The sequence below is a fragment of the Bombus flavifrons genome, chromosome 11 (assembly GCF_040668555.2).
Source record: "Bombus flavifrons isolate JBK064 chromosome 11, iyBomFlav1_principal, whole genome shotgun sequence".
Taxonomy (NCBI): Eukaryota; Metazoa; Arthropoda; class Insecta; order Hymenoptera; family Apidae; genus Bombus; species Bombus flavifrons.
Window position 1 is genome coordinate 12160799 of NC_138452.1, and position 16753 is coordinate 12177551.

The 16753-nt window shown below is 39.7% G+C and overlaps 1 protein-coding gene across 6 annotated transcripts in view; it reads left to right on the forward strand.

The window, feature by feature from the left end:
* The window catches only part of Lim3 (Lim3 homeobox protein), a 73362-nt gene that overhangs the window by 16491 nt on the left and 40118 nt on the right, over window positions 1-16753 (forward strand). The gene's annotated exons all lie outside the window — the stretch shown is intronic.

A 16753-nucleotide genomic window follows, 5' to 3' on the forward strand; every position in this document is an offset into this window, starting at 1 on the left:
AACCTAATTTCAAACGCTCGATGATTCGATTTCACGTATCTCTGACACTTGGAACTTCGCCACTCGCCGTAAATAATAATCGTACGAAATTCCAATTTCCACGTCATCTGCGAACAATTTCAACTAAATTTTGACAAAATGCAAAATCGTTTGGCATCGATATCGAAAGCAGAAGAAGATCCCTCTCAAGCATCGACCCTTACCTTTTTCAAGTGGCTATCAAAGTTCGTTCGTACAGAGGGGTACAAGGTACAAGCACGAAACATTAAGTACTAGAAGGCCATCGACTCTATCCCATATGTCGTCAAAGATATAGCGTTAAGCACGGCAGTTGGTCGCACTCGTTGCTACAATGGAATAGTTAGGTGCGATTAGGAGTTACATTTCGAGTTGTTTATCATCGAACCGGGGCCATCGTGCCAAGTTTCAAAGTCGAGTGACATAGTAGTTCTCGTGAAAAATGCGGGTGCCTCTAGTACAACGTCTACTTACAACCCTTCGTATATCTTCAGGATCATCAATGACGATTTATTCGACGTTTTCGAGCATTATGACGGTGAATTTTTGAAAGTAAGATCTTTATCTGCGAGCTTAACCGATGCAGCAAATAAATACGTATTCTATTCGCACGTGTTTTCTATTCAGTTGGCTTTATCGATGTGCATCGCTTGGAATTGTAATTTACGTTTCCACCAAACCATGTGCGTTTACTCGCGTTCCATTACCCGAACGTCAAGTCGAACAAGAGTCATTTTTACGTGTATAGAATAGGACAACAAAGTCGCGGAATAAAAACGCGTAAGTGGCAACAACAAGGAAAAGGGTAACGCGTACGAGAGAGAAGGTGATCTTAGGTCGCGAAAAGAAGATGCGTGTTACACACGCGTGCACAGTGCACGTTCATTGACGCACATGGTGGCAGAAACGACAGGGCACCAGTTGTTCCGGCACGCTCCTGGCACGTGCAGCTCACGTGGCGGTTCGGACGAGTGGATTGTTCATTCCAACGTTTTGTAAGCCACTTTTGTACCAAGCCGAAAGAACATCGGTCTCGTTGCCAATACGCTTACCAACACGATAATAGAAAATAATTAATAAAACAAGCAACGCACTGTGCTCACCTGCAGATATGGAATTTAGTGATTCACGAGGAATTATACTTGCGTTATACAGGGTGGCTGGTAACTGGTGGTACAAGCGGAAAGGGCGGAAAGGACGTGATAAAGTGGACGCGTACCGAGCGAAAATTCAAAGTCGATTTTCTCGAAAACAAAGCCTCGAACGAACAATTTTTATTCTATATTTTCGACTTCTTTTTTCGCGTAGAATCACCCCTTTTCCGTTTGTACCACCAGTTACCAACCACCCTGTATATTTGCGCCTACACGTTTCAGATTGGTACGAATTTGGCGAATAGAATCTTTGAATCTAATTTATCGTTATATATCTGATTATTTGTCGTCTAACTCGTGGAAAGAGAAAACTACGAGACAGAAACTTTACGTGCAACGAAACTTCGATGAACGACGATCTACAAAATTTACGATCTACGAATTAGATGGGTAGCTCGTATTTTACTATTCGTACGAGATATAGAGCGGTTATCTCTCGACTGGCATCGTTGGTGGGTGAACAGGAAAAATTTTTAATACGATATTTTTTTCGCTTCTTCGTTGTGTAAGGATTATGGCGCAGGCAATGTGGCGTGGCGACGTTTACGCATTGAATCGATAATGCTCACCAGTGTCCACAACTCCATTAAGATAATTGTGCCGCCGCTTTATTTCTCCTTCCATTTGTTCATCTATCCGTCTGACTATCTGTCCCGTGTGTACGAAGAGACGAGAAATAGAAAGAAGGCGAACCAACGAGTCAGTCTTACAAGAGCGAGTTCGCGGACTTGAAACTTGGAGAACCGAAAGGCTAGTTTGTATTACGCTACCGTCTGACCAGAATGGTTTCGTTATACCGTCCCGACAATACGAGAATCTACAACCTGGGCTTGCTTTTTGTTTTCTCAGACGTCCCCTTGACGTTTGAGTATCGTCTAGAAATAATTTGAAAGCAGAGTTTTTTATACGGTTTCGTAATTCATAGCTCGTTTCAAGTTTGAGGAAGGAATGGCTGTTTAATTTAGTTCTTGCTTGCTTTTCGCAATCGTGCAATCTCAAAGAAATATGCAGGTGAAACGCTTTTATAAGTTTTCGACGATCAAACATTTTTCAATTAACAAATATCCCGATATTTCTTTACCGAGGTAACGAACGAATCTAACGAAATTGAAATTATCATTTTACTATGGAAAGATTACGAATAAACGGTGTAACGCTAATTTTAATATCTATCTTTGCTCCTTGCAATAAGAATTCGTTACGAAGAATACGTAATTCTGTATTAGGTTGAGTAATAAAAAAGTTATTACGATAAATAATATCTCTTCGGATGATTAGAAGATAAAACGAAAAAAGGACACGACAGAAAGAATATAACGGTCGAGTGTTTTCGTTACGACATAATCTCGTGAGAGAGCTTTTAAAGGAACCATTGAATATCTTGTATTTTACACAGGATTGAAATAACTATTTTTCATAAAAGGTAAGAGGAAGAGAATCGCATCGTGGCAAACGATTAGAGCGCGAACAAAGAGCCTTTTCGATTCCATCAAAAAGTCAGTTTGAAAACACAGTGGAAATGGCTCGCAATGGATGGTTAACAATCGCAGTTGTCAAACATAGAAATTAAAGAGCATTGTAGCAGAGGCAAGGTAAAAACTCGCGCACAAAGCGCCTTAGCTGCTAAACAACGTTTCGAACAAACGTCCTGGCTGTCTTCATGGAGTGGTCGGCTTAAGAGCATTGAACGGGTCACGTGTCGACCCGTGTCCACCGGATGTCATGGTTTTGTTGCATTTAACGCCTCTTCTGCGGACCATTCACTCCGCGGTAAAGCCATGGGCGTTTCCTTTTTCCGCCCAAATGATCGACTGACTGGTTCAAGCCTGTGCCATATGAAACGAGCGCGCTTGTCTCGGCTAAGACGACAACTGAATTCTCACACAAATTAGGATTTCGTAAGTTCTCGAGCGAAACGAACTTTTACCAAAGATGTACGACGATCGCGACGAATGGGAAATGGAAATATTAAAAGGAAATTTTACTTTGAAGAAGTCGATTGTAATCGGGCAAAGATCGGTTTAGACTAAGATATCGTTAGTGAAATTTTACGACTAACGAATCATAAATTGTCAGTAGCGATAGATACTTTTATAGGATTGGAATAAGTTTGATAATAAAATAAATAAAATTCTACAAGATAAAAATCTCTGGATTGTTCTATTCGATGCGAAATCTTAGGGTTATAAAAGAAAAATCAATCTGCGATCTACATCTTGTCACTCGTTGTTCTCTACAATGTCGAATTGTTTACATTGGGAAAATATGAAAAACCATAAAGCAAAATCCATAAAGCGAAAGCGTATTATAAAAGCATGCGACCAGTATCGGTTTCAATCCGATTATCGAATCTATATCTCTATCATATAATCCAATGAATTTAAATGCACGTCTTTATATCTTTGGAAAATTTTATCAAAGAGAAATAACAAATCGATATATGTACTTCAAGACGGAAGATAAATAATCTTTGACGAACACTTTCGCATCATTCATAAATATATTAAACCAATTTGCCAAATATTAGCACACGACCTTGTCCGTACAAAATAGACCATACCTGTGTGAATTATTTCAAGTGTTTTCGATATTTCTAATCTAGATATCAATGAAACGACGCATTATCGACTAAGATTTATCGTCAGATTTTCATGAATTTCAAAAAAAAAAGATGAAAAAAAAAATTTTAAACACGATGTAAAGGAACGAACGAAAGCCGGTAAGAATGTGAAAAAAAGTAAAAAAAAAAAAAGAAGAGAAGCGAATGACGTTACTAGAGGGACTATTTACGGAAAAACAGATCTTCACGGACGATTACGCGGTGGAAGCATGGGAACTGGGCTACGGGACGTCCCGATTCGCCCATAAATCTACCTGCAATTTGCAATGCATGCCATGGACACCCGTGAGGCATTCCTCTGGAAATGCCGCGCCGGCATTCGTTGTCGCTCGTATTCGTCGTGTACGTAGGTGTGGCAGGGCGAGTATTGTCGCGCAAAACTGTTTCTGTCCACAATAGTCAGTGACAAAACCGCGAATCGGTGACCGTGATGAATCGCCGCTCTTCTATTATATGTTCGCAATAGCGCGTTCTGCAACTGGATAAAGCCGCCCAAGTTACCGCTGTTTATTTCGATGAATTATTCCAATGCTTAGGCCACAGTCTAATTTATCGATTGTTCAAAGTTTTTGCAATGCCCTGACTCGTGTTCTGTTCTCTTTTTGTACGATAGCGGTATTTTTCAGCAAGAAAGTTCTCTTATCTCGTCCTTTTTTCGTTTTTCTATCTTTCAATCTTCCATGCTGCTTTTCCTTTTTTCCCTCCTCTTCTTTCGATCGATGAAATGTTCGAGATTTTTGACTACATAGGTATTTATGTATCTACCGTACGTCAAAATTAAAATCTTTGCCTTAAAAATTTGGTTGCAGGAGAACGAGGATTTAAAAGGCTATGGTAAAAGTTTCAGGCTTTAACAAAGGAACCGAGGAAATGAAAATTCGTCCGATGTAATATCGTAATCGCGCGTTCTTAGCTTTCACTCGATCACTTCTATATCACAATTAGACGTAGGCTTTCCATACTGGCAACATACTGGTAAGCATACTTTTGCATTCTATTCATGCACGCACGAAGCCCCGTGAGCTTTTCATTTCTTTTTTTCTCGAACAGAATTTCTCCAGCTTCCAGTCATTGTTGCGTTAATAATAATCCAAAGCGGATTACTCGACCACCCGTCGAACGATACCACTGTCGATTGATACGGCGGACGCGACGTTATAAAGACAATTAATCGAATGAACGCTAATAACGTTACGAGATGAGAATGAAAGAAACGTACTCGTTTTTTGCTTTCTAAAAAAACAGACGAATCTATCGTTCAATTCTTCTGGAATAATGACAATTTGTGATACGATGTAAGTAATCGACACGGATATCGATTCGTTTTTCTCTCAACCCTTTTGCGCGATTTTAAATCTAAGCAGGTACGAGCCTATAGGCGACCGCCGAGTCCAGACGAATTCACGATGCATCGATACAAAAGACAAGTACCTACTTACGTATATCGTATATCCTGCTGACAAGTCGAAAGTCAACGCATCGAGTAGAAATCTGTGAAAGAAGAAAAACATATCGTCCCCTAATAGCCCTCATTGACGAGAGCACAAGAGACAAAACCGGGGGTGGACTCTCCTGTTTTCATTTCAATTTCTACCCCTTGGTGGCGGGGCCCTTCCTCGATGCCAGATGGCGAACGCTTCTATTCTCTTCTCTATTCCACCTCTGTCGTCTTCTTTCTCTTTCCTGTTGGTCTTTGAGCGCGTGTGGCGCACGGGGCTCGTGGGCTAGTCAAGCGATGGTAGGTGGAGAGATCGAAATGATTGAACATGTCAATGTTTGGCTTGGCTTACACCGGCGTGACTATAGCGTGGTTAACGAATCGGTTTACTTTCCTGCGGCTTAGCTCGCTTTTCCTCGCTCGATTCGTCTGAGAACACGCTTACGATGCTCTTGCGCATTTTCCTGATTACCCGTAAATGTCACTTAGCTTTTAGTTTTAGGCTAGCTTTAAGCTAGAGGTTAACGAAAACTAGCAAAAGTTTAGTTTCGATATAAATATTTCACGGAAATTAAATACGTAAACTTGAACTTACCGAACTATAAGATCGTATTGCTTACTTGCGTTTCGAAAAGTCGTAGGATTCTCGTTGTTCGACGAATTATCTCGTAAAATACGTAAAATACGTAATGTACGCGTTATCAGGCGTATGACAAGAGTAAACACAAGAATATCGGCAGTGTCATCCGAGGAACTGGTCAAACAGAAAACAGCTGAGAAAAAACGAGGGAGATATTGGGATTTAAGAGGAAACTCGCCAAGCGGAATCGAACGTTCCTCGGAGCTTCTCCAATTCAATTATCAGCCTTGTGGCCACAGGGGCGACGATAGGGCACGGGCACGTTCAAGTGTTTAAATTTAGACGAATGAAATAATAAGATCAAACGGTAAATATCCCCGATGAAAGGCAGCGCATGCAAACAAAACTTTTCAGACGAGGGTGTGCTTCTGAAAATACACATCGCGATTCTCCCGGGGCTCCCCCGGTGCTTCATATCGATTGTCGACTCCGCGTACCAGCGCTTTCGGTAAACAAAATTACGCCACATGCAAATTAATATCGGCCTGATTAATTAAAACAAATAATCGACAATTTTTCGCGGTCGACAATTTTTTCGGCCGGTTAATCGGTATAAATCTCGTTTAGACACGAGAAACGTACTGTACGAGGACAAGGTAAATTTATTTTTCATTTTTTAATCACCTATCTGATTAATGAAATCACATCCTGTCGAAAATAAGGAAACGTTTGGATATTTGTGAGTGGTAATGGACGTGGAGCGCAATATTTGCACGATGTTTCCATTTTACATAAAATACGAGAACGAACGAACGAACGAACGAACGAACGAGTGTGTAGAGGTATTTGAAGTTATACATATATACGTGATATCAACTATTCCGCTGTGTCGATACGCGTATAGCGACATATTTCGCATACGTGTTGCATAATTTTAAGAGATGCAGCATATGAGCATAACGTGTCCTTTTGTTTCGCCATTTTTTGGGAATATCAAATACGTCGGATGTTGTTGTTTTCCATTTGCTTTTTAATGAAAAGTGATATTTCAGTGGAGACGAAATAACGTACCACTGGAAGGATGGAATATATCACGAATGAACATTTTTATGTATTATATCGTTATAAATATTAGATATTATTTTGTTATTTTCAATATTACTATTAGATGCTGCTTAGAAAAATTACTTGGATCTTAATTGGCATACGTTACACCGGCAAATCTGAATTCTAAAAATATTTCAACAATTAACGAAGAATACTTTTATTTGTTACACACACGTGTAGATATTACCGTTGTTAAATTTTTGTAGATTTTTAACGTTTTATATTTTCCTTGGAAGCGATATAAACGAAGCAAGGAGAAAAAGGAAAACCTCGAGAGGAAAGCGAAACAGGTGAATCTGATACGATGGAAGAAGTAGGAATCGAAGGAACTTACAAAACTAGAGCTCGGAAGATACATCCAACGTCTACCATATCTTGACATCGATAATTCTCCTACAGATAATCTTGTATCAGTAATTTTATCAACTTCTTTCCTGGTACAAACGTTTTATTCTTCAGCATACATTTTCTAAGTCTGATAAACTCGAAAAAATAGCCTCTAAAATAAATAAAACTGTATCTTTATACCATAGGTATTTATTTCTTATTTTATCACATACAACGTCTCTATACTCTAAGAATTTTCCGATATCATTGATCCATTGTATTCCTTTACAACGAAGTATTTTAAAACAGAAAATGATGTTTCGAATAGATAAAGACGATAGATCGACCTATTCTTTTCCAATTTTTTTTTATAATTAGAAAGAAAGCCAAATAAACGTTCTTATATTATCAAAGTCGTTACAGCGATGTTAACGGAGGACAAGGTTTAGAACTACGTAACTCGATAACTCGTTCTAGAAAGAAATCAAAGAACGAAAGATCGCCTCGTTAAAATAAACGAAGGCAGCCGTGGAAAGAAAATCACGCGAGAAGATTTCGACCGTGCAGAAGCCGAGGCGGAGTTGAAAGTCATCCCGTTAATTACAGGCATCGTCCTAACAAATCATCGCGGGGCAACCGCAAACCCCATAATTGCAGGCCTTATGGTTTCACCCGTGGCACGAGCGCTTCCGCAGCTGACCATCGTGTACTACGAAGTCTATAACGGGAACGCAATATCCCGGAACACCCGTGGACTGTAGAAGCCATAATGTAGAGCAGCGCCCACCGTCCATGAACGGAGTGATTCACCGAAATACGCGACAGATGCACGATCTGGAAGATAGTGGATATAACATTTAACGTTCGGAAGTAGCCCGATAACTTCTGGAAGCCCACACAGGGGTTGCGCACGTTTTTATGTTAGGCTCTTGGCCTGCTTCTTCTTCTCCTTCTTCTTCTTCTTCTTCTTTTTCTTCCTTCGACGAGGTTCCAAGATGAATAAATCGTTAGTCCGAGGGATTCTCCGCTCGTTTTCTGCACGTTCATAAGTATCGGCACGCTTACGAGAACTCAAGTAATCCTGAGAAATCGTTATAAAATCATAACGAAGAATTATTATCTGGTTCGAAGCGTTAAACTGTAAACGGTTGGTATATTCGACACTGGGCGTAACATCGATCCGATCGATTTGATAGAACGAAACGAGTTCGGCGAAAGATTTCACGATCTGTGCGATTTTAACTCGATCGTTCGTTTCCATCGAAGTAAAGCTTCCGTTGATCAGCGACTGCGTTTCTCGGCATTATTCGCATTGGTTCTCAGCGCGAACAATGAGAGCCACCCCTCAAAAGGGCAATTACAGAAACAGAGAAGAATGGCGGCGCAGACGCGGAACAGGCGAGCGCGTTTAGATAGTCGCAGCTACGTCGATGCTAGAAAATCGGAGCAAAGAGGGTGTCTGGCGTACTTTGCAGAAAACACGCTGCTACACGCGGTGGATCGCGGTATCTGCAACCTGGAAATAAGGGAATCACACATAATCGGACGTGACAAGTGACGTTCTCGCCGGGTAGTAAGTCATCCCCTATGCTTTTCGTCGGAGCGTTACGACGCCAAGGGGAGAGGCATGCTCTTTCTCTCTCCCCTGTTGCTCGTATTCACGGTACACCCACGCACAATGACTGTCCCTAATAGGTACACGCAGCCCTTGATTAGAATCTAGGAGACGAGAGATGCCAGTGACTTTTGTACCTACCAGCCTACAAATGTGTGTTTGTTCGGTCGAGTTGACGTATCGGGGTTGGTATTTTCTGACAGAGACATCGACCGGTTGTTTGAAGAGAAACGATACCCGTGGTAGTAAAGAAACCACGAATTTCTGGGAAAAGGAAGTATTCTACTTCCTTTACATAAATTACATAATTACATTACGATTAAATTAAATACGAGTAAATTACAAACACAAACTACATAATTTACATTACGTGCAGTAGGTAGATGGATTCTCAGGAGAAGCTTGAAATACACCTAATAGTACTGGATTAGTAGCAGTAAGAAAGAATCGTGAGTTTTGAGGGAAGAGAGTCGTCGGAAAATCTCTTCTCTGAATCGGACAATTTTTATTTTAAACAGACGACGTACTTCTCCTAGTTGGGTACCGAACTGCTCGCTTTCCGTGAATTTACTAATTTTGCGTTATCGTATTTTAGGATTCTCGATTCTCAACGATATCTTCATACCGATTAGTATTATAATATTCAATTTTTCCGTTACGCTCGTTTCATTGATTAATATACGATTAAAACCTGAAAGCTGTATTCGAATTCAATTGATAATTAGCGTTACGATCTGTCGCAAACATTCACGATTTTCATTAGAGAAAGAAATATAGCGGTCTTGCGTGATTCAATTTACGTAGAACGTAGAAGATACGAGGAAAACCTAAAAATTTCAACCTTCGTACCAGATACATACATATTTCACTTCCCTGTGCAAATTACGCAGCACGTGCGAAATATGTATTCTTCCACGTAGAAGCTCGTATAGTAGAAGCTCGTATAGTAGAAGCTCGTGTAGAAAAAAGTCACGCGATATTCGCGCGTCCCTGTTTATTTATAAAATGCGCTAAAGAGTCGCGTTACACGTAGATCGACCATCAGTTGTCCGATAAGAGCATGTACGCGTGCCACTCACGTGTAATTATAGTAATGAATCGTAATTCATGATTTATAGCGCATTTTTTAGTAGCCACTGTAGCGACGTATATCACGCATGATACGCTTATGGAAATTTACGTACGGTACAGCTTTATTAGAGAGATGACCTAAATGTAGCCTGCACGTGTCTAAGTATATCTTTATATCGGGGATTTTTAGAGAATAGAAATGTTAGAACGTGCATTTATAAAATGGCAATGTATTGAGAATTGTATGAAAAACTGGACATGAGAAAGTAGGAAAAATATTGATAAATTTATCCTTCCGAATTATTTTTCAATAATTACGCGTAGTTCAAACGTGTGATACTATTTTATATTTTATAAATTTCGTATCAGACAATTAGTTGAAAAATTCCTGTTATTTGACAGAACTTTGTTAAAATCCCACTAGCGTCACGAACGCTAAACATTATGGGTCCATTAATGATTATACTCCACGTTTTGGTAAGTTTAACGATACTCGTCGAAGCTAAAAGGGTTTGGCATTCGCTATTTGCTTAATTATGCAGGCTCCGAAACTATTTTCGTTGAACGGTGTTACCCTTAATCTTTATGAAATTTTATGGATCAATTTCAAGGCGATAACTAACGGTGAATATTCAACTAAAGTACGCTTACCTACCTGATTTACTTTTAATAAATCTTGAAAATTAATTATTTTCTTAAACGATATATTACCTTGTCGAATATAAACGATGCTTCGTTTTTTTCCATAAATTTACAATTTCGGATTTTTGTTACGTTCGCAAATTGAAGGAAAAATCCTGGATGTTAACATCAGAGCTAGCAATTTACAGCATATTGTAACACGATAGATATGCTACACTACGCGTATATGATTTAATGAAAATAAATAGATACGCACAATATCTTTCCCTTGCCAAACATTTTTTTAGTAACCTTTAGATTAAACGTTCGATTAAAGATATTCTTACATTAAGCAACAGAAAAAATACTTACGCTTTTGCAAAATATCGTTAAGCCTATTGCTCGTTACAAACAGATAACAAAATAGATGTACGACTCTCTTTTGAGATATTTAGCAAAATCCTTCTAAAAATCTAAAAATATTAACTCGAATCATCTATTTATATACCATTCGTATCTTTCCTGAAAGCTACGATTTATTTGCAAATAATCTGCAAAGTACGTTTATTCTATACTCTCGGGTACTAACGATACACGTGCAAGTGCGACAAAGTAGAAAAATTCTGATACTCTCGGTAGGAAGGTATTTAAAATCGTTGCAAGAACGAAAAGAAGAAAATAACCTAACGATCGCAACGTGTGTAGCGTAGGAAGAAAAACGAAAAGTTGCGGACGCGCACGCACAGTTTGGATTATAAGCGGAGCGAGGCTCGACATTAGGTCCTCATGGGACGTTATTAGCGTTGGCTATCATGCGTGGTGCAAATAGAGCGTGCTCGAAACACGAAAGCATTACGCTTGATTACTCAACCTGCCAAGCGATGAACTAGCATAATAGGCAGGCCCGTGCAGCCACATTCAGGACGTGGTTGCGCGAATCCAAGCTTGGAAAACTAGTCGACCAGATACCCGATCGAAGAACTAAATCCTTTCTTCGTTAGTCGCGGCTTTGTTTGTTACAGCTTCGCAAACATAAACGATTAATTAAATGTAAAACTTTGTTTTCCGTTCTAACGCATTGTCCGATCTACCTGGAACAATTGGGGAAGCCGATAGAATATTATCGATGGAAATCTCAGCAACGAGAATCCGCTAAAATCAATTTGATAGTTCCACGAGTATAATCGATAACGATCTACCCTTGGAAAAAGCGACTATTTTCATAATCAATTTCGAATCTGTCCTGCGGCCACCGATAAGATCAAAAAATTGGCACGAGCTTCTTGATCGTGGGATTCCGTATCCCTGGGGGTTAAAGGGAATGATCTGGATTTCATCCGACTGCGGTATCCCTCGGGAAAACTTGGACGTTCCCTTAATTACTGCATTTTACCGTAGCCGGAATAATTAAGACCAACAGGGGCATCCGGCGAAACGATTATCGTTGGAAACAGAAAAATTCTGTGATTAAAGTTTATGCATGAGACGCGAGCAAGGGTTTAATTCGATCTTGTTTTCATAGCTTTTCACTGGAACCGAGGAAAGCGAGAATGTTTGACCCTTTCTTCGTGAAACCATCGAGAATCGTAAAGAAGGTTGTTGCGGCGTAAAAAGTGGAACCCCTGGATGGTAAAATTGAAATCGACGGAGGAATATTTCTTTGAAAATAATTTCACCGAATCTAATTTCGATGAAAGCATTAAGCGATCTTACCTGGCAATAATTTAAATAAAAGACCTTAGTAAACTTATGTTTAGAAAGAACTGGCAATTTTTACCGCAAACGTGTCTATTATCTTTTCGATGAAGAGACAAATATCTAAAATAGTAAAATTGAAAATTATTACAAATTTACGAAAGTCAAATTGAAAGTCGAATGTTTTTTTAGCAATGATATTAATGTTTGATTAATTAACGAAATTAGCCCAGAAATCAATGTTTTATGGAAAAACGTTAAAGTTAAGCCTTTTTCTTCTATTATTTGTAATCGCGTCAATTTCTTGAATATTTTATTAGCTACACGAATGAGAACACAACGAAAAGTTACTTATATAGAATTTAGAGCATTGTCATTTTCCAATTGCTCTACTAATTTACGATCTTCTAAATAATCTTTTGGAGCGAATTTCAATTAATTTGAAGTAAGATTACTACTTTGTTACGCTTCAAGGATTCTCGAAAATATACGCAAACGTCGCGTTAAACCACAAACTGAACGATCGTTACTCTCTGCTCGATCATTCGAAATCGCTTCGTTTAGCGAAGGTTAAACGAACAATGCGAAACGATCGTTCAAATCACCTGCTGTCGATCCGTGTCCGCAACCTGTTCGATAGATTTATCAAGCGTTATCGATCGAGAGACATCAATGGACACAATTATCCTGTCACGTGCCGATTCAAGTGCGTGCATCCGAGGAGAGCCAGAGGGGACTTTGGAAAAAGGTAGAGATAAAGCAGGTCCTTTGGTCCTTTGAAGGATCCGACGTTGATAAATGTCACGCACGTGACACGAGTCATACCATTCGCTTGTCACGAACCTATGGACATTTATGTATTTTTGATGGAGACTTCAACGCGCGGACTATGGCTTCTTTTTCGTAAATCCGAATTCTATCATTATCCTAACAGATAGTTCGGTTCGAGCATTTTTCGAATTTATGAAACCGTTAGAATTTAATCTTAAAAGTCAAGATAAATAATCTGTGGAAGACACGATGTTTATGTTGAAATAATATTACGTGATATTTGTTAGACAGAATTACAGAACCAAATGTATTTAAAATATAAGTGAGTGATATGGTATAATTAAGAAAGTGTGCAGATAAAGAATTTATGGATTGTTGACAGTTGGACAGTTACTCTCAGACTGACCGTAAGTAGCGACCCATGATCCCTTAAAAGATTTTCAACCCCACTCTCTATACAGTAGCGAGTATGACCTGTGTAAGTGTCCTGTTCAAATGCCTGTGTAGATGTCTGTATAAGACTATTCCTGTCTATGCGTGTAATATCGTTGTATTCCAACAGAAGCACGTGGCTATGAAATGATTTTTAGTAAATAATCGAGGAATCGATCAAATTTGAAGTGACGACAATTTTTGTGAATTGTCGATTCAAAATTTAGTTGGAAGTAGCTTGTAGAATTTTCTTTCTACGATTATTCCGAGAAAATATATTGTGTATACGCAGATGTACGAATCATCCTTAAAGCGATCCAAGTAATTTAAAAATATCTTAATTGTACGATATTTGCAGTTTACGAATATGGTTAAGGATTAAATATTACGAACAACTCTTTTCATTGGGGCAAAGTTTACGCGCCAATAAAAGAAGATTTTATCAAGTTCTGTATAACTTCACGCGTGTCGCATACGTGACTTCGATTCGAATCAGTGGATAATGACGCAAACAAATCGAACAAATTGCCTCTATCCAATCATCGTGAAATATATATGTGTATACACTGGTTAAATAAAATTTGCAACGGTAATCTTCATTTCGACGCATGGCTTTGAATAAAAATAACATAAAAGTCGATCGTATTTCAGATTTTAAAATGAAATTATACACTTAATTAGCTAATTTGTATAATACTCTCGCAGCGAATAATAGCCAGTATCGTATCATTTCGATCGTAACGCGATATTGAAGATAAATACGCTCGCAAGAAGCATCGGGTATGCGTGTATATCGAATTGCAAATAAGTTTCATTAAACTTATCGATGACGATATAGCACGTCGTCTTATTTTTAGTTTACGTGGTTTTAAACAACTGAAATTACTTTCAGAGAATTACGTATGTACGTATATACGACGACAGTGCGAATAAAAGTGAAATTATAAACTAAACGCCACTTTCCTCCTCGTTTCACATGCGTTTCGTTCGGCTTAAGATTCGATCGCCAATCGACGCCCATCCATGCCCATCGATCGTTAAATCGTCCCTCTTAAATTTAAACAACTCCTCGTTGTTTTGCGAAAAATAACGAAAACGCAGCTAATGTCAACGCTCGTAAACCGGGAACGTATCCTCGGAATGCACAGCCAAGGCGATCCATCCGGTAGTACGTAGATGGGCCAAGTCCCGTGCCTCTCTGATTTCCCGGGGGATTTGCCGCCGTTTCGTTTCCAGAGTTCTACACCCTCGAACGGAGCGGAGCCTCTTCCCATACGTACTCTCTCTCCCATGGAAACCGTGAAACTCGCTGTTGCACAACCCTGATGATTACCGTGGCATGTGATTGCGCTACGCCGCGTAACTTTGTCGTAGAAAAATCTCACTCCTGCTATTCCGTGCACTAACCTTGTGGAAAACTGGAAATCTTCTGGAAAATTACGATCCCAACTTGTAGGATTGCTGCGTTTCGTTCTGCGTACTGATCAACGTCTGCTAAATTTTAGTTGTTAATTATCGATTAAATACAAGTGTTATATCGTTTATGTTTTTAGCAATAATAATATTTATTGTAATTCCAGCGCCCAGTGGGACATAGAATGGGTTTGGTTTACAAACATCGCGATCATACCACGCTCTGTAAATTTTGTTAATATTGTCGCGATAACAAATTCTTTATGGGGGGAATTATTTCCTCGTCGATCGATTATTTTAAATTATCGATGAACCTCTCTCTGTTCAATTCCAGTCTTTCCAAACTTCCGTACAATTCCTCGATACGTTCTATCCACGATGTCTTGCCAAGAACTCTGTCTTTACCATAGAATCCTTCAACGTTGGTTAACTTGCCCGATCTTCGAACGCGCCGTAGCTCCTGCTGCTTAAAGCTAAACGAAAATCCAGGTCGAGCGTAGCTTAGCGTATCGATCTTCGATAATTCCCACAGTTCGCGCGGGCGGTGTTTAATCCATTTACGAGAGTTGTTATCCTTCTGTCATCCGATAATCCACGTTCGATGGATTGACACACGTTCGGCCAGCGAACTCGAGACTGCCTAACTTTTTCTCACAGAGGGACCTGAATCCTGGAATCTTCTTTGGAAATTTTTCATCGACGTGGCCGCGCGATTTTCGAACCTCGGAACGCAATTTTATCGAAGATCCATCGTCGTTGCAGTTTTTCTATTCCCGCTGGAAATTGTCAGAACAATCGTCGTGTTAGCTGGAAAATCCGACAAAATTAAGTACACGATACGCATACGATACAAGTACATGGAATGGAAAGTATGTGGGTGTATGAGAACGACCCTTAAGGGTTGAACGCGTTAATCTGGACGCCGAAACCGTCCTTATCTAAACCTATAAATCGTACAAAGTATACTATCAGAGTGGTTTCGCAACGCGGAGCTGTATCGTGTCCACGATCGATGGAATTAAAAATTCTCATGGTATCCCGCTACGGGGCATCGATATTTTTTTCGATCTTCACCGTGAGAAGGCAAATCGCCAAAACTCCCTACGGTGCCCATGGGTGCCATCGTATAACGTGTCAAGTGTGCAATAAGAACAGCCATGAACAACGACCGTGAACACAATAGCAGGTCGTAACACTTGCACGCTGCCCCATAAGTGGATCCACGTATTCTCGCTGTCTCTTTCTCTCGTCTTCTATTCCCAAGCTAGTATATCTCGCTCTCTCCAACGATATTTCTCTGTGAGACTGTCGTTCGTTGTCGACTTCTAGCACGGTAAGCCCTACGGGCGCCTCCTGCAATATGCTAGCGAGTACATCGGATACTCTTGGGTTTGGTGTTTGCAGTGCCGTTCCCATAACTCCCCCGTGAATTCGCTCGGCTTGTTACATCTCCAGGGACACCCTGGTGATATAATGTGAGAATCGAGAACGGAGGCTTGGTCGAAACCAACGGAAACCGGCTCCGGTGAAGATTAGTCTTCCAGAGGATGCTTTAGAGATGGTCCGATAAAAGGAAGCCAGGATATTGGAAAACGGCCAACGTTGGAAATTTCTATTTACGATTAAACAGTGTACTCGATAACGAAGGCAACGAAGAGGTAGAAATTGTTACGTAGATCGTTCACTTAGACAGCAGAGATGTAACTTTGCGTTAATCTTTTTCGATCTCTCGTAAGTTGCGACTGCAGGAAGAATAGATGCGCATACATATTCGTATGTTCGTCTGTTTTAAATTGCACGTTACTTAAGCATCGCTGTGTTATTAAAGCTATAAAAGCTGTATTAATATCAAGCTATACATTTCAGGACAAAGCTTTGATATCAGAAAGTG